Source organism: Ovis aries, chromosome 3 (assembly GCF_016772045.2).
Source record: "Ovis aries strain OAR_USU_Benz2616 breed Rambouillet chromosome 3, ARS-UI_Ramb_v3.0, whole genome shotgun sequence".
In the NCBI taxonomy this organism is placed as follows: Eukaryota; Metazoa; Chordata; class Mammalia; order Artiodactyla; family Bovidae; genus Ovis; species Ovis aries.
In genome coordinates, this window is record NC_056056.1 from 139,269,303 (window position 1) to 139,287,877 (window position 18,575).

At 40.1% G+C, this 18,575-nt stretch overlaps 1 protein-coding gene across 31 annotated transcripts in view; it reads right to left on the minus strand.

The window, feature by feature from the left end:
• PCED1B (PC-esterase domain containing 1B) overlaps positions 1-18,575 on the minus strand; it is a 217,046-nt gene that overhangs the window by 20,504 nt on the left and 177,967 nt on the right. For 18 of the 31 annotated variants that reach the window (XR_009600236.1, XR_009600234.1, XR_009600231.1 and 15 more), the window contains 3 exons: positions 12,453-12,573; positions 8,629-8,760; positions 299-369 (listed from right to left, as the gene is read on the minus strand). The gene's annotated coding sequence lies outside the window, so the exon portion shown is untranslated. The remainder of the gene's footprint in view (positions 1-298; positions 370-8,628; positions 8,761-12,452; positions 12,574-18,575) is intronic. The other 13 variants (XR_009600249.1, XR_009600250.1, XR_009600243.1 and 10 more) reach the window with 3 other exon arrangements.

Here is an 18,575-nt window from a genome sequence, read left to right on the forward strand (position 1 = left end):
CTAAAAAGAAGAAGAAATTTCAAGCAGCTTCCCTTGCTTAGAAGCAGATTAACTGTCCATGCATTTTAAATGAATCCAAATCATGACAAGAAATATCACGAACTGGGCCAATGAGAGCTTGTTTCAGAAATGGAAACTGATAACTAAAAATGTATCCATGCATTTTCTACTTATGTTTGTTCATTTCATGTGTGATGCTTCTAGAATGTCTGCCATTACAGAAATAGGTGATTTTTTTTCAGCCCTTTCAATTGCCGTAGTGAATTTTAGATTCCTCCCATCTGTGATCCAGCCATACCATACAACGGTTTCTCATGTCCTTCTGTCTGCTTTAGGAAAATGTCTCTAGTTTTCCTGGGGATGTTTTTCCTATAGGAAGAATTCAGAGAGAAAATAACTCAGTTGATAAACGTGATCAAAATGGACCTAGTCTTTGCCATATGGTGGGAATTATGGAGAGATTCTTTATCATCCCATTATACTCAGCTGTTGTTTACTTTTTGTGAATTGAATGTTGACAGTTATAGTTTGAGGGTTTTTTTAAAAACAGCATATGCTGAACAAGATAAAATATTTAGAACAACTTACTCTGGACTTAGCAATTATACTACATTCTTCCAGCCCATGTATGACTAAATTAGAACATTTAGTAATGTTTGGAGACAACTCCCACACTTCGTAAGCACCAAAGGAAAAAAATATAATTTATTTAATTGGTTTTCATTTGAAAGGGAAATAACCCCATTTCAAGCATCTCAGTGTTAGAAAAGGCACTATGTATTCCCCATGAAAATACACAGATGCTCCTACATTTGGGAAATTAACATATATCTTCCACAAGAAAACATATGAAGGCTATTTCATTACATTACAACCGTTCCTTTCACCCACGTTTTTGCAGAATCACTGCCAGTCACCTCGTCTTCCCCTCATATACTCTTTACAGAAGCCCTGAACTTCAGACAAGAGCTGAGCCTTTTAAATTATCATTGGTTTCCAGTGTCACCACTGACAGACATCACTGATTCAATAGGCATTTAAGGAAAGCCTCCTCAGTTGTGCCAGGCCTGTGCTGGGCACTAGGAATCTGAGATGAACTCAGTGTGATCCCTTCTTTAAAGACCTCCAGATTTAAAGGCAGAGTCAAGGAAGAAAATGCAGAATTATAATGCTGTAGTGGAGAGGGGGCACAGAGGGACACCTCAATCAGCCAGAACGGGAAATGATGGCTGTAGGATAGCTAAGAAATATTACCAACAGCAGGCAATGTTTGAGTGAGTAAGGTGGAGAGAGAAGCTTCATGCAATGATATCCCTGACTCAAAGGCAGGAGAAAGCACTATGAGTCAGTGATCACTATTAGTTCATTGGTGAGCTGAGGGAAGAGGGGAATCAGACTGAACAGTTAGGTGCAGAGCAGATGGTGTTGGGCTTTGCATTTGAACTTTACCCTGAAGGCAGTGGGGAACACATGAAGAATTGTGAAATTTCTCTGGTGTTCCATCTGGGAGGCTGGTGAGGAGCTGAACAGAGGGCAGTCTATGCGGTATGAACCTGAACCAACACTGTGGCAAAAGAATGTAGACTTGAGTGAGTGCTCAGGGTGGATCAAATGTGTCTGATGTGTGGGAAATCTTGTTTGCAGGAGAGCTTAGGTAGAAACACTGGAGGGGGAAAAAGAATTGCTGTGTCTCTGTTGACTTAAAAATGCACAATGTGAGAGATGTGAGTTTTTTATCTGGGGCAAAATGAAGACTGTAGTCTGGGACACAGCACCTCAGATAGCTATGAGAAACTGCTCCAAAGAGGCAAGGGGGACAGACAGTATATATGTGATTTTGGTAAATGGGGAATACATGCAATCCAGCACATATATTTTTTTTTTTTTGTAGAAATTTCTGCTCATCTTGTGAAGCTTCTGCCAGTCACGAGGAATAGTCATCACCATGAAGGATTTTAGTGCTTTTTTAGATATGAGAAGATATAAGAATTGAGCTCATAAAATCAGCTTCTGAGAATATCTAATTATCTGAAGATGTGTTCTGGCAGGTTTTTTTTTTTTCTGAGCACAGAGTGCTTCATTTTACTTTCCACCCTGAACTCCTTCAGGGGGTATTGAAGGTCAGCAGCTGCAGCAGCACATGATTTAATCCTTGTGGAGGTAGATGGTAAGCACCCATGGCAAGGACCAATTTGTAGTTGACAGGGCCCCTCATGGTCATAAATTTGACCATACTTCAGGAGGTATTTTACAACCATTTTATCCTAGAGTGCTGGGAAGGCTCATTTTGGGGTTGGCAAAGGTTTCACTGAGAAACCACTTAATGTTTGTTACTGGACTAGGCTTTTATAGTCAAAGATATTTGGACCTGCCTTTTAATACAGTCTAGGAAAAAATTCCCTTTTGCTTTATCTTTTTATATTTAGAGTTATACTATTATATCCATTGATTGCATACAGAAATATATTTGATAAACTGCTTTAAATTGGCTAGTCATCATTATTTTCATTGGAGATTTAGTTACACATCTGACGATGAAAGAAACAACATTCATGAAAAATAGGCAAAGTACAAATAATATAGCTAGCAGTTTTATTAAAGTTATAAGTAAGAATTAAGCCAAAAACTTTCATTAGGTGTAACCCAGTATATTCTTTGGTTATTTGACTTAATCCAGTGGGAAGTTATATACTGGCACTGTTTATAAATCTTCTAGCCCAATTTTTTAGTGTGCTTGGCTAGTTATTCTTAGTATAATTTAATTGTTCCCAAGATAAAAGAAGCCTTGAATTTTAAATGACCATAGCCTGGCGTTAACTACATAAATCTATTCTATAATTGTGCAATCCAGCACATTTTTTTTTTAAACCTCTATGTAATTGTGAGAGGTTTTATTTTTTGACTGAATTTTTGCTTGTTGCTTTTATTGAGCTTGAGTTACTTAGAAGAAAATTCATATTACGGCCAGAGTCAGAGCAGGTATTAATTGGCCAGGTGAGAGGATTCCACCTAGTAATATTAAGAGTCACCTGAACAGGACTGAGCTTTTTGTAAAATAATTTTTTAAGGGTGATTTCTCCTTGGAGTGGAGAAATCCACAAAGGTAATCTAGAGGTACTAGATGCAGGTAATTGGCCACAAACCAGTAATTGAATTGGTTTTTAAAACTAGCACAGGATCACGTCCATGATAGAAAAACATCTGATTTATATGCAAAGGTCTAAGACGTTAACACAACATTATGAGTGATCATACAAATCAGGTTCAGCATTTTGGGTAAGGTGCTTACTTTTGATTTTTTTTTTTTTCCCTCCATTCTGGTGCAGGTGTAGCTTTCTTTGTTTGAGCATTATTTTAAGGTAAGTTTAAGATCAGCAGTTCTCTTTATAGACCTGTCTGGTGTAGTGGCCTTTAGAAGTGAGAATTAATTCAAGAGTCAAGTTCCCTTCAAGTTTTACTGTGCATGAGCTAGTTAAGAGAACCTGATAAAAAGTTTTTTATCTAGGTAGGAGACAGCCCCTTTGGGTATATATAATTTCCTGTTTGCAGCTCATGGGCATCTGAATTTTATACAGAGATTATTGACACAAGCTTTAGAAACAAGAGTGGTTTTTTTTTTCAAATAATTTAATTAACTTTACATTAATATAGCATAATAGCAAGGAACTATCTGGGAAATGAGTTAGTAAATACAGACCTTCATTAACAAAACTGGAATTTAACATTTACTGAAATAATCTTTTTTTAAATTACCCTTATTTTTACCAAATATATTCAACAAATTAAGACTAATTTGTTGCAAAATAAGTTCGGTTTAAAATTTTAATATTTATTGAAACCTAACTTTAAAAAAATAACACATTTACCAAACATATTTAATTAAGACTAATTTGTTGCAAAATAAGTTTGGTTTAAGAAAAAAAATTGACCTGATAATCTATATAAATATAATTGATCATATAGGCTTTCACGGTATCAACATTTTTAATAAGGAGTTTTAAACTGAAGCTTAAAAAAAAAAAAAAACAAACTCTTAAGACTAGGAAGCATACACCAAGGGCTTATTACATGTTTTACCTACAGATCTAGGTGAATTCCTCCCTTTACAAGGTCCTCAAAAATACCTTGAGGTTTTTGTACCTGTTGTTGAGGTAGCTTTCCTAATTTATCTGAGAAAGTTGCTGAAAACCTGAGAGTTTACAATCTTTGGAGGGACCAGATAGAGAAAAAAGATTAATGTCTTAATTTTGCTTACACAAATATGATTACCAAATTACTATAAGTCATAATTAATTTGAGGGGAAGCTTTTCCTTACATCTGGAAAACCCAGTAATTTTTTAGACAGAAACAATAAAAATCATAACCATTTTTACCAGTGTACTCAGTCCTTTTGTTAACTAACTTTTTGTTAACAGTTTATGAAGCCATCAGGTTTCTCATTAGGATTTTGAAGTTTCCTACCCAATTCAGCATTATGGCCTGAAAGTTAGAAACTTACATTTATTTAAAAGTTTTTTATTAATCTTTTTGAAGAGGAAGCGTTTTTTTGCAAAGGCATCAGAATAAAACCATAACTGTATATCAACAAAAGACTTAAGTCACACTTAAATTTGATTACAGTACAAAGTAACTTGGTTACTGCTGTGCTATACAACACTTGCAGATAATAACTAGAATTAGGACTGATAACATTTTATCAAGATATGTCAGCATTTTAGGAACTCCATATAAATTTTAGAATATTTATATTAATAACATTTACCATACAATATAAATCTGAGAAGATTTACTACTCATTTGACAATACTTCCCATGTAATTTAACATAGCAAATGAACCGAATTAGTCTACCATCTCTCATTGGGATGTTTCAGGAGCACTTTGAAGCATCCCAAAGTTAGCTAGAGGTCAAAAAGACTTCATTAGAATTTGATTTAGGAAATTTTGTCAAAGAATATTAAAAGCATTTAGAACAATTAGTCAGATAAGATCATAGGTTACTGTAAAACAATAGTTATTTACTTAGCCAAAGTAACAATAAGAGATTTCAAAGATATATACGGAGCAGATAGCTTAAAAGTAAAAAAATTAAAATCTGATATTAAAGGCAGTTAAACATTTTAAGAAAACTTGTACCATGCACAGAATTTTTTTTTCAGGGTCCACTTTCCACAAAACTTTTTGTAACCATTACTTAATTTGCCCATCCAAAAACAGTCACCTGTAACTCAGATCTATTTCCTTCTTTTAGAATAAAATGCAGTTCCACTCCTCACACCTTCTTTACTGAAAACACAAATCCTACTTTACTTAAGGAACCATGAACTGACCGTTATATTAGCATTTTGTAGATTGGTGAGCATAAATACCAGTGAGAGTTTAAAAAAAAATTGCTTTCTTACAGAGAACATCTTAGGATGGGACCAAACATATTTATTAATAGTTGAAATATCTTCATCTTTTCTGTAAGAGGAAGCCAGTATATAGTAATTAATGTTTTGTATCTTATTTTATTTGGGAGTGACCCAGATGTTCAATAAACTTCCTTTACTCAATTTAGCACAGCCCTAGAAATTTAATTTAGCAAAATTTAGAGAGACTAAATAGATAGAAATATTTAAAGCATAATTATTTTTTAGTAGAGGTTATTTAAAGCTTTTATTTTATTTACATTTTCTTTCCTTAAAAGTTTCTTTACATTGAATTTCTTTCCTTGCTAACAAAATTGCAATAGCTATAATAAGATTTTATTTAACTATGCTAAACCTAGGCACAGTTAAAGTATTATAATGGATTAGTATATTGATGACTTTAAAACATGTTTATATTAGATTGACAAACTTTAACATTAATACCAGGTACTAATTTAATATTGGATATTTTTCAGTTTATATAAAGCTGAAACTTATTTAGCTTAATTTTCTTTTATTTTGGTAAAGATTTTTTATTTTTTCTTAATATATATTTATTTTAATAAAGTATAGTTGACTTGCACTGTTTCAGGGGTATAGCAAGGTGATTTACTTATGTGTGTGCGTGTTAGTTGCTTCAGTCGTGTCCAACTCTTTGCAACTCCATGAACTGTAGCCCACCAGGCTCCCCTGTCTGTGGAATTCTCCAGGCCAGAATACTGGAGTGGGTTGCCATACCCTTCTCCAGGGGATCTTCCTGACTCAGGGATCGAACCCAGGTCTCCCACATTGCAGGCAGATTCTTTACCATCTGAGCTACCTGGGAAGACCCAATGCAGTTATACATATACACATATATTATTTTTGAAATTATTTTCCATTATAGGTTATTACAAGATATTGACTATAGTTCCCTAAGCTATAAAGTAAACCTTTGTTGTTTGTTACATATCTATTTTTTCTTAAGTAGAAATCTAGCATTCTATTAATACTTAGTCAAACAAGTGGGATCAAAATGTCATAGATTTTTCAGCTAGGCAAAAATTCAGTTTTTTCTAAAATATACATTATATACATACTTTATATATATGTATACAAAAGCTTTTTTACTATTCTTGATAAAGGCTTGAGAAAGAACATAAGAAAAAGAAGAGATGGAGAAACGGAAAAACATGAACTAAATGAAATGCGAGCACTGAATACGAAACCGGAAAAGTGAAACAAGCTAGATAAAAGGAAAAGATCATCATATAGTCCAGTTGTTTCTAAACATGGTTGCTCATTAGAGCTCTGGAGAAAAAGAAGCAATACCTGGGCATTTGTATTTTTCAAAAAATTCTGAGATGCATATGGGTTTTAAAAAGTGACTATAGGTTTTTCTATTCGATCCTAGTTTTGGTGGTATAGAGGTCTATTATTTTTCTGTTGACCCATCATGATACAATGGTCTTAAGTGATTAGTAGTTACATAATCACAATAGTAAAAAATGCTTATTGGTTTTCACAATCAATAGCCAGACAAAAAATAAAAAATAATTATGATTACAAGCCATAATGGGATAATGATTAACCTAACAATATAAAATAATTGCATATAATTTGGGGAGTCAGGCAGAGTGATGTGGTAAATGGAATTAAATAAAAAATAATTATGATTACAAGCCATAATGGGATAATGATTAACCTAACAATATAAAATAATTGCATACAATTTGGGGAGTCAGGCAGAGTGATGTGGTAAATGGAATTGCATAAATGCACATGTATTCGTCTCCCCAGCCAGCCTATGTCTTTTGGTTGGTGCCTCTGGTAGTTATCAGTGGGTGTTCATTGGATGGACTGATGCTGAAACTGAAACGCCAATACTTTGCCCACCTCATGCAAAGAACTGACTCATTGGAAAAGACCCTGATGCTGAGAGGGATTGGGGGCAGGAGGAGAAGGGGACGACAGAGGATGAGATGGCTAGAAGGCATCACTGACTTGATGGACATGAGTTTGGGTAAAGTCTGGGAGTTGGTGATGGACAGGGAGGCCTGGCGTGCTGTGATTCATGGGGTCACAAGAGTTGGACACGACTGAGCAACTGAACTGAACTGAACTGATCCTATTAACAGTTTCCTTAATTGTTTTGGGTTTATTTTCTGTAGGGTTTATTTTCCATCTTTTGTGTTTCCTGTCTAGAGAAGTTCCTTTAACATTTGTTGTACAGCTGATTTGGTGGTGCTAAATTCTCTTAACTTTTGTTTATTTGGAAAACTTGATTTCTCCATCAAATCTGAAGGAGCGTCTTGCTGAGTAGAGTATTCTTGGTTGTAGGTTCTTCCCTTTCATGACTTTAAATATATCGTGCCATTCCCTTCTGGCTTGTAGAGTTTCTGCTGAGATATCAGCTGATAGCCTGATGGAAGTCCCCTTTATGTTATTTGTCGGTTTTTCCTTGTTGCTTTTAAAATTTTACCTCTGTCTTTATTTTTTGTCAGTTTAATTACTGTGTGTCTCGGTGTGTTCCTCTCTGGGTTTTTCAGCTTGAAGTGAAGTGAAAGTCGCTTAGTCGTGTCTGACTCTTTGCGACCCCACGGATTATACAGTCCAGGGAATTCTCCAGGCCAAATACTGAAGTGGGTAGCCTTTCCCTTCTCCAAGGGATCTTCCAACCCAGGGATCGAACCCAGGTCTCTCTCATTGTAGGCAGATTGTTTACCAGCTGAGCCACAAGTGAAGCCCAATTTTTCTTGTATTTACAATTTTCTTATATTTTTTTCAGCTAAATTTTCTTGTATTTAAAATTGTTTGATTTGTAAATGCTTACTTTTTTCTGGGCCAATAAATTTGAGCTCATTTACAAATTAACCTTGGCAATACTATCCAAATGTTAGGGGAAGCACACTAACTAAAACCACCCACCGTGGCCAGGCACCATAATAACCATTTGCATGAGTTATTTTATCACAGGAGATCCTAGTAAGGAATATGGAACTGATAAGACACCACCAGCCGGAAGAGTTCAGGAAAGGTCAAAAGGAGACACCACGTATCTGACCGCCTCCCAGAATCCTTCTTGCTGGCACCCATCCTGGCTGAGCAATTCATGTGCCACTCGGAAGGACTCTTGAGTCAGAATGATTGGCCAAAGAAAATCCAGAAACTAATTCCATTATCATCAAACCTGAGACTGTGAGCCATGAGGCAGAGCAGTTCTCCTGGGTTCCCTTACCCTACTGCTCTCCACCAGGGCGCCCTTTCCAATAAAATCTCTTTCTTTGTCAGCTCATTTGTCTCTTCAGACAATTCATTTCTGGGTGTTAGATGAGAGCCCACTTCTGGGCCCTGGAAGGTGTCCCACATCCTGCAACAGAAAGACAAAGAAAGACACATACAGAGACATACATATATTCAGACAGACACAACGAGAGATCTGGCTTTATTTTTAAAAATTTTGAATTAGATATCTTAATATAAAACTCACTAACTTATAAGAAAGATTTTAAAATGCTTTCCCTGTTCCGTTTTGTTTTTTTCAGTTTTAGGAATTAGAGATGGTCTGGATGGCACAGTGATAAAGAATCTGCACGCCAATGCAGGAGACACAAGAGATGTGGATTCAATCCCTCCCCTGGAGAAGGAAATGGCAACCCACTCCAGCATTCTTCCCTGGAAAATTCCATGGACAGAGGAGATCTGGTGGACTGCAGTCCATGGGGTCGCAAAAAGTGGGACATGACTGAGAACACATGCACAACTCACAGATAAGATAAGCGATCACGTTCTCCTCATGTGGACTTATTCCTTCAGGCATGTGTGTGTCGCTGTGTGCCCATGCTCCACGCTGTCTGCCTCTTTGAGATCTTATGGACTGAAGCCCATCAGGCTCCTCTGTCCATGGGATTTCCCAGGCAAGAATACTGGAGTGGGCTGCCATTTCCTCCTCCAGGGCATCTTTCCACCCCAGGTATCAAACCCACATCTCCTGAATTGGCAGTTGGATTCTTTATCACTTGAGCCACTTGGGAAGCCCATAGTCCCTTAGTACATACACATACATATATTAATATATATATTTTTTTCAAGCTAACTTTCTCTACTGGTTGGAATTAAACTGGTTCCAACCAGTAGAGAAAGTTAGCTTGAAAAAAAAAAAAAGGAGATCAGTCCTGGGTGTTCATTGGAAGGACTGATGTTGAAGCTGAAACGCCAATATTTTGGCCACATGATGTGAACAGCTGACTCATTTGAAAAGACCCTGATGCTGGAAAAGATTGAGGGCAAAAGGAGAAGGGGACGACTGAGGATGAGATGGTTGGATGGCATCACTGACACAATGGACATGGGTTTGGGTGAACTCCTGGAGTTGGTGATGGACAGGGATGCCTGGTGTGCTGTGGTTCATGGGGTTGCAAAGAGTCGGACATGACTGAGCGACTGAACTGAACTGAAGCTGGTTGGGGGTTGGTTAACCTTTGACTGGCACTGTGCACTTATATTGGTGCAATTAAAGTTTCATAACTTTTATAGATACCCCTTTTTCTTTCTGTTAATGGTTCTGAAAAGTTGGTCAGCCAGTGTAACAAGCATTAGTGTGTAACACAGATCAACCTAGATTTTTTTTCTTTTTTTGACTAGAGTAGCCAAATCCTCATCTAAGCCTTCTAAGAGGCAGACTAGTGCAGGTGATGGAATTCTAGTTGAGCTATTTCAAATCCTAAAAGATGATGTTGTGAAAGTGCTGCACTCAATATGTCAGCAAATTTGGAAAACTCAACAGTGGCCGCAGGACTGGAAAAGGTCAGTTTTCATTCCAATCTCAAAGAAAGGCAATGCCAAACAATGCTCTACCACACAATTGCACCCATCTCACATGCTAGTAAAGTAATGCTCAAAATTCTCCAAGCCAGGCTTCAACAATATGTGAACTGTGAACTTCCAGATGTTCAAGCTGGATTTAGAAAAGGCAGGGGAACAGAGATTAAATTGCCAACATCTGCTGGGTCATCGAAAAAGCAAGAGAGTTCCAGAAAAACATCTACTGCTTTATTGACTACACCAAAGCCTTTGACTGTGTGGATCACAACAAACCGTGGAAAATTCTGAAAAAGATGGGAATACCAGATCACCTGACCTGCCTCTTGAGAAATATGTATGCGGGTTAAGAAGCAACAGTTAGAATTGGACCTGGAACAACAGACTGGTTCCAAATAGGAAAAGGGGTACGTCAAGGCTGTATATCATCACCATGCTTATTTAACTTATATGCAGAGTAAATCGCGGGAAATGCTGGGCTGGATGAAGCACAAGCTGGAATCACGATTGCCAGGAGAAATATCAATAACCTCAGATATGCAGATGACACCACCCTTACGGCAGAAAGTGAAGAGGAACTAAAGAGCCTCTTGATGAAAGTGAAAGAGGAGAGTGAAAAAGTTGGCTTAAAGCTCAACATTCAGAAAACTAAGATCATGGCATCCAGTCCCATCACTTCATGGCAAATAGACGGGGAAACAGTGGAAACAGTATCAGACTTTATTTTGGGGGGCTCCAAAATCACTGCAGACGGTGATTGCAGCCATGAAATCAAAAGACACTTACTCCATGGAAGGAAAGTTATGACCAACCTAGACAGCATATTAAAAAGTAGAGACATTACTTTGCCAACAAAGGTCTGTCTATGGTTTTTCCAGTAATCATGTATGGATGTGAGAATTGGACTATAAAGAAAGCTGAACACTGAAGAATTGATGCTTTGTTGAACTGTGTTGTTGAAGACTCTTGAGAGTCCCTTGGATTGCAAGGAGATCCAACCAGTCCATCCTAAAGGAGATCAGTCCTGGGACTGATTAGAAGGACTGATGTTGAAGCTGAAACTCCAATACTTTGGCCACATGATGTGAAGAACTGACTCATTTGAAAAGACCCTGATGCTGGGAAAGATTGAAGGTGGTAGGAGATGGGGAGGACCGAGGATGAGATGGTTGGATGGCATCATCAACTCAATGGACATGAGTTTGAGTGGACTCTGGGAGTTGGTGATGGACAGGAAGGCCTGGCGTGCTGTAGTCCATGGGGTTGCAAAGATTTGGACACAACCAAGCGACTGAGCTGAACTGAAGAGCCAGACTTAAGCAAAGGATCATTTTGGCAGTTAGAGAATGACTTAGGTGTCAAGTCAGAATATTGCTTCAAAGTTTTTGTTTTGTTTTAATCCTCCTTTCCTGGGGACAGGGGAGCAGCAGGAGGTAGAAGAGTTGGAAGAGATAAAAAAGAGAGAGACAGCATCTAGCCAAGCAATTCAGATAGAAGAAAATATGAGAGGGAGAGACAGAATCAGTGACTGTTAGCAGCCTTTTTTTGTTCTACAGTTTTAAGAGAAGCTTCTAGATACCAATCAGAGTAAGCATTCCATTCAGTCTGTTTGACCTTATGGCCAGCTTTTTCTAACTGTGTGCCCGTAAATATTAATTTTGGAATATCAAAAGAATTCCAATTTGGTCATTTTTTGTTGGGATCTCTTTTAGTATCATTTCCCCAAGTAAGTAAGTACTTGCAAGTATAAGTTTTTTATATACATAACCCTGGCTGAGGTTTTAGTTAAGAGGCTGGCTTTCTGATGTCCCTTGTAAAAGAGTCAGATCAGCCTCTTAAGTAACCTTTCAGCACCTACAAGTCAGTCTCCTACAGCTAAGCAAACCCTGGTATCTTTCAACCAGCCCCCACCAGTATATTTTAATGGAGTGGGTATACCTTGGCCAAGCCCCACCCAGCTTCTTTCCCCTGGATGGGGGGTGGTGGTGGTATTCTCCTAGTATCTTTCAACCAGCACCTGCTCAAAGTGTCTTTCATTTCCAACTGGTCATGTATTCCTCAGTATCTTTCAACTGAGCCCCACCTAGTGTCTACACACTGAGTGGGTATGCCCCAGTATCTTTCAACTGGGCCCCCTGCAGTACCTGTCAGCTGAGAGAGGGCAGGTTATCTGCTCCACTACCAAGTAAAACTCAGGATCATCAACCAATACGGGAGATCTGAGAACCAGGAGATACTTACCCAATTTGTCTGGACTGTCCAAGGAGGCAGATGGGCAGATGGTGCCAAGGCTCTAGATCCTCAGAGTTCAGGTGAAGGGAAGTCCATTCTGGGTTCCTTCGTCAGTTGCCGTAACTGTTAACTTAAAGGAAATTGCAAGGTGAGAATTGCGAGTTAAGCTTTATTTGGGGCAAAATGAGGACTACAGCCTGGGGGAGCAGTTTCTCAGGGCTATCTGAGATGCTGTCTCCTGGACTGCAGTCCTCATTTTGCCTCAAATGAAACTTAACTTGCAGCTCTCACACTGTGCATTTTTTAAAAGTTGACATTCCCTTTCCATGCTGCTACGGCTGGGCTCCAGGACTACAGTGGAAGGATATATTTTGCTCTAATAACAGTTGATTATCCAGTACTTACTGTGACCAGACCTGGTGCTAAGCACTTTTCATCGAAGGGGATCAGAAAATGCCAGTTTGGACTACTTTGAGCTGAAAGCAACTGAGATGCAGCAGATGTGGAAAGACTACTCTGTTCTCCCTCGACTGCCCGAAAGCAGGGCACCAACTGCCCTTTATGAAGGTGTCCTCCCCCACCAAGAAGGGAAGAGTGACTCTATCTCTGGAGATGGAGAGTAACATTGAGATAAGTCTGCATAGACAGACCTTATTAAAACACCCCTTATCTTCCATTAGTTCCCCCATATATCTCCTAGTTACTTCCCCACAGTTTATCATCCCCTGAAGCTCAAATTTCCTTTCCTTTGTTAAAATGGGTGTATAATAACCCCAAGTCTAACCAATTCTTTGAGTTTTACTTCTTGTCTGTGAACTGATGTAAATATTAATAAAAAATTATCTTTTCTCCTTTTAATATACTTTTCATTAGTTTGATATTACACAGCCCCCGGCAGTAAACCTAAGAGAGAAAAGGAAAAGGTTTCCCTCTCTGACAAGATACATCATCATGTCTTTGAATCTTCATCCCTCTCAGTAAAGAAGGTTCTATTATCCCAGCATGAAAAGTGAAAGTGAAAAGTGTTAGTAGCATCTGACTCTTTGTGACCCCATGGACTGCAGTCTGCCAGACTCCTCTGTCCATGGAATTCTCCAGGCAAGAATACAGGAGTGGGTTGCTATTCCCTTCTCCAGGGGATATTCCTGACCTAGGGATCGAACCCAGGTCTCCTGCATTGCAAGCAGACTCCTTACCATCTGACCTTCTGGCCACCAAGGAAGCCCCGGCATACTGATACAGAAACTGACCTAAGAAATGTTAACAACTGATCCAAGGTCAAGTAGCTAATAGGCAGCAGGTCCAGAATTAAAAGACTCAAGTCTATATGACTACACAGCCTGTTCATCTAACAATTATGCTGTAATTCCAGCATGATGGACAGACACTGCCAGTAGACACAGATTTGGATGCCAGGAACCCTGTAACCTAATTCTGTCCTGCCACTATCAACAATAAAGTTAATCATGTAAATATTTGTGCTGTTTTCTGTTCTGTTATTGTTCAGTCGCTCAGTCGTGTCCGACTCTTTGTGACCCCATAGACTGCAGCATGCCAGGCTTCCCTGTCCTTCACCATCTCCCAGAGCTTGCTCAAACTCATGTCCATTGAGTCAGTGATGCCATCCAACCATCTCATTCTCTGTCGTCCCCTTCTCCTCCTGCCTTCAATCTTTCCCAGCATCAGGGTCTTTTCTAGTGAGTCAGTTCTTTGCATCAGGTGGCAAACTATTGGAGTTTCAGCTTCAGCATTAGTCCTTCCAACTTAGTCCCTCCAGCATTAGTCAATCCAATGTTCAGGATTGATTTCCTTTAGGATGGACTGTTTTGATCTCCTTGCAGTCCAAGGGACTCTCAAGAGTCTTCTCCAACACCACAGTTCAAAAGCATCAATTCTTCGGCACTCAGCCCTCTTCATGGTACAACTCTCACATCCGTACACGACTAAATTGCATGAGATAAAGTACGGCTTTGGATTATGGGCTGAATTTTGTTTCCTCCAAAATTCTCATGCTGAAGTCTTAACTCCGAATACCTTAGAATGTGATTTTATTTGGAGATAAGATCTTTAAGGAGGTAATTAAATTGAAAGAAAGTAATTGGGTGAGTCCTAATCTAATCTGACTGGCATCCCTTTAAGAAGATGAAATAAAGATACAGATTTACATAGAAGGAAGAGCATGTGAAGACGACTATCTATACACCCAGTGGGGAGGCCTTAGAAGAAATTACTCCTGTGATACCTCGATCTCAGGCTTATAGCCTCCACAATTGTGGGGAAAAAAAGTTTCTATTGTTTAAACCAGTCCATCTGTAGTACTTTGTTATGGCAGCCTTAGTAAATGAGCAATCATATAATCTATCTGCTTATCAACACACACTTTTAAAATTCCTGTTATGGCCTAGACACTATTCTAATTTCTTTTATCTATCTGGAAATGGCAATACTTACTACCTTCCAGTAGTGAGCCCACAAGCCAAACCACAGATATTTAAATACTGTGGTTACAAGAAAATGAAACAGGAGTCCTTTCAGTTCTGTTAAATGCGAAACAAACACCTATGCACACCAGGTGTGGATGGCAAGGGCTGCATTTGACAAGAACCAAGGTGGTCAATTGCTTTAATTTGAAAGGGGAAAAGTAAGCAGCAGATCTGCTGATGGCCTTATTTTGAGCAGGTGAATACTCTCTTCTTACTGGGTAACTCAGCTGCCTCAGACTTAACTAAACTGCCATGACCAACTTACTATTTGTGTGCATGCTAAGTCGTTTTAGTTGTGTGACGCTTTGTGACTCTATGGACTGTACCCCTCCAGGCTCCTCTGTTCATGGGTTTCTCTAGGCAAGAATCGGAGAAGGCAGTGGCAACCCACTCCTGTACTCTTGCCTGGAAAATCCCATGGACTGAGGAGCCTGGTAGGCTGCAGTCAGTCCATGGGGTCTCGAAGAGTTGGACACGACTGAGTGGCTTCACTTTCACTTTTCACGTTCATGCACTGGAGAAGGAAATGACAACCCACTCCAGTGTTCTTGCCTGGAGAATCCCAGGGATGGGGGAGCCTGGTGGGCTGCCGTCTCTGGGGTCACACAGAGTTGGACACGACTGAAGCGACTTAGCAGCAGCAGCAGGCAAGAATACTGGAGTGGGTTGCCATGCCCTCTCCAGGGACCTTCCTGACCCAGAGATCAAATCCACATCTCTTACATCTGTTGCAATGGCAGGTGGGATTTTCACCAGTAGGCCCACCTGGGAAGCTCCCAACTTACTGTTTACCCAGTCTCAGAGCACTAAGCCTGGAGAAGGCAATGGCACCCCATTCCAGTACTCCTGCCTGGAAAATTCCATGGATGGAGGAGCCTGGTAGGCTGCAGTCCATGGGGTCGTGACTGAGCAACTTCACTTTCACTTTCCACTTTGATGTATTGGAGAAGGAAATGGCAACCCACTCCAGTGTTCTTGCCTGGAGAATCCCAGGGACCGGGGAGCCTGGTGGGCTGCCGTCTATGGGGTCACACAGAGTCGGACACGACTGACGTGACTTAGCAGCAGCAGCAGCAGCAGAGCACTAAGCCACTGAGGGAGGCCCCATGGAGAGCCATCTCTGATACAGACAATGAGAAGAGGGTCAACTGAACTCCCCAGCTTATGCGGAGAAGGTTCAGGAGAATGTTGTGGGGGAGGAGAGGGGTGAGCTGAGGTGGGGAGAAAAGATGGAGAGAGACACATTAGCTATGGCAGGAGAGAAATGTAAAGAAATGGTAAAGACATTTTAGAAAGGTTTTTTGGTGTGTGATGTGACAGACTAGAGATCTCTTCAAGAAAATTAGAGATACCAAGGGAATATTTCATGCAAAGATGGGCACAATAAAGAACAGAAATGGTATGGACCTGACAGAAGCAGAAGATATTAAGAAGAGGTGGCAAGAATACACAGAACAACTGTACAAAAAAGATCTTCATGACCCAGATAATCACGATGGTGGGATCACTCATCTAGAGCCAGACATCTTGGAATGTGAAGTCAAGTGGGCCTTAGGAAGTATCACTACAAACAAAGCTAGTGGAGGTGATGGAATTCCAGTTGAGCTATTTCAAATCCTGAAAGATGATGCTGTGAAAGTGCTGCACTCAATATGTCAGCAAATTTGGAAAACTCAGCAGCGGCCACAGGACTGGAAAGGTCAGTTTTCATTCCAATCCCAAAGAAAGGCAATGCCAAATAATGCTCAAACTACTGCAAAATTGCACTCATCTCACATGCTAGTAAAATAATGCTCAAAATTCTCCAAGCCAGGCTTCAGCAATATATGAACTTTGAACTTCCTGATGTTCAAGCTGGTTTTAGAAAAGGCAGAGGAATCAGAGATCAAATTGCCAACATCCACTGGATTATCAAAAAAGCGAGAGAGTTCCAGAAAAACATCTATTTCTGCTTTATTGACTATGCCAAACCGTTTGACTGTGTGGATCATAATAAACTGTGGAAAATTCTGAAAGAGATGGGAATACCAAACCACCTGACCTGCCTCTTGAGAAACCTATATGCAGGTCAGGAAGCAAGAGTTAGATCCCAATATGGAACAACAGACTGGTTCCGAATAGGAAAAGGAATACGTCAAGGCTGTATATTGTCACCCTGCTTATTTAACTTATGCAGAGTACATGATGAGAAACGCTGGCCTGGAGGAAGCACAAGCTGGAATCAAGATTGCTGGGAGAAATATCAATAACCTCAAATATGCAGGTGACACCATCCTTACAGCAGAAAGTGAAGAAGAACTAAAGAGCCTCTTGTGAAAGTGAAAGAGGAGAGTGAAAAAGTTGGCTTAAAGCTCAACATTCAGAAAACTAAGATCTTGGCACCCGGTCCCATCACTTCATGGGAAATAGATGGGGAAACAGTGGAAACAGTGTCACACTTTATTTTTTTGAGCTCCAAAATCACTGCAGGTGGTGACTGCAGCCAGGAAATTTGGGCTTCCTTCGTGGCTCAGAGGGTAAAGCATCTGCCTGCAATGCAGGAGACCCAGGTTCAATCCCTGAGTCGGGAAGATCCCCCGGAGAAGGAAATGGCAACCCACTCCAGTATTCCTGCCTGGAGAATCCCATGGACAGAGGAGCCTGGTGGGCTACAGTCCACGGGGTCGCAAAGAGTCAGACATGACTGAGCGACTTCCCATCCGGTTCCCGTTACTCCTTGGAAGGAAAGTTATGATCAACCTAGGCAGCATGTTAAAAAGCAGAGACATTACTTTGCCAACAAAGGTCTGTGTAAAACAAAACAAAACAAAACACAACAAAACAAAGGTCTGTCTAGTCAAGGGTCTGGTTTTTCCAGTAGCCATGTATGGATGTGAGAGTTGGACTATAAGGAAAGCTGAGCACCAAAGAATTGATGTTTTTGAACTGTGGTATTGGAGAAGATTCTTGAGAGTGCAAGGAGATCCAACGAGTCCATCCTAAAGGAGATCAGTCCTGAATATTCATTGGAAGGACTCATGCTGAAAAGCTAAAACTCCTATACTTTGGCCACCTGATGTGAAGAACTGACTCTTTTGAAAAGACCCTGATGCTGGGAAAGATGGAAGGCAGGAGGAGAAGGGGACAACCGAGGATCAGTTGGTTGGATGGCATCACAGACTCAATGGACATGAGTTTGAGTGGACTCTGGGAGTTAGTGATGGACAGGGAGGCCTGGCGTGCTGCTGCCCATGGGGTCACAAAGAGTCGGACACGACTGAGTGACTGAACTGAACTGTGACATACAGATTCCTCTTTAACCTGTGTACAAAAACATTAATAAAGCTCTTCCTTTTTGAAGGCTGCACTGGCTATCAGCCTGTTGACTCTGGATCCATTCCCTGCCTGTGCTCTCTCTGACTGTCTTGAGCTATGACTCCCAGGCGCTCTTGAACACCAACTCTATGTTGGGTTTGCCAGTGAGAGGCACTGGTGGAGACTGGAGTTTGGGAGGAAAGGTATTTCTCACCTTTTTCTCTGTATTGGGAGGCATGCCTGGCAGCAGCTGCATCTCCTGTATATTAATAACTCCAGCTCTTGCTCTAATAGAGCCTTGATGATACTAGGCTTTACTGAGTGGTTCCAGCTCCTGGGCTCAGGTAACACCACA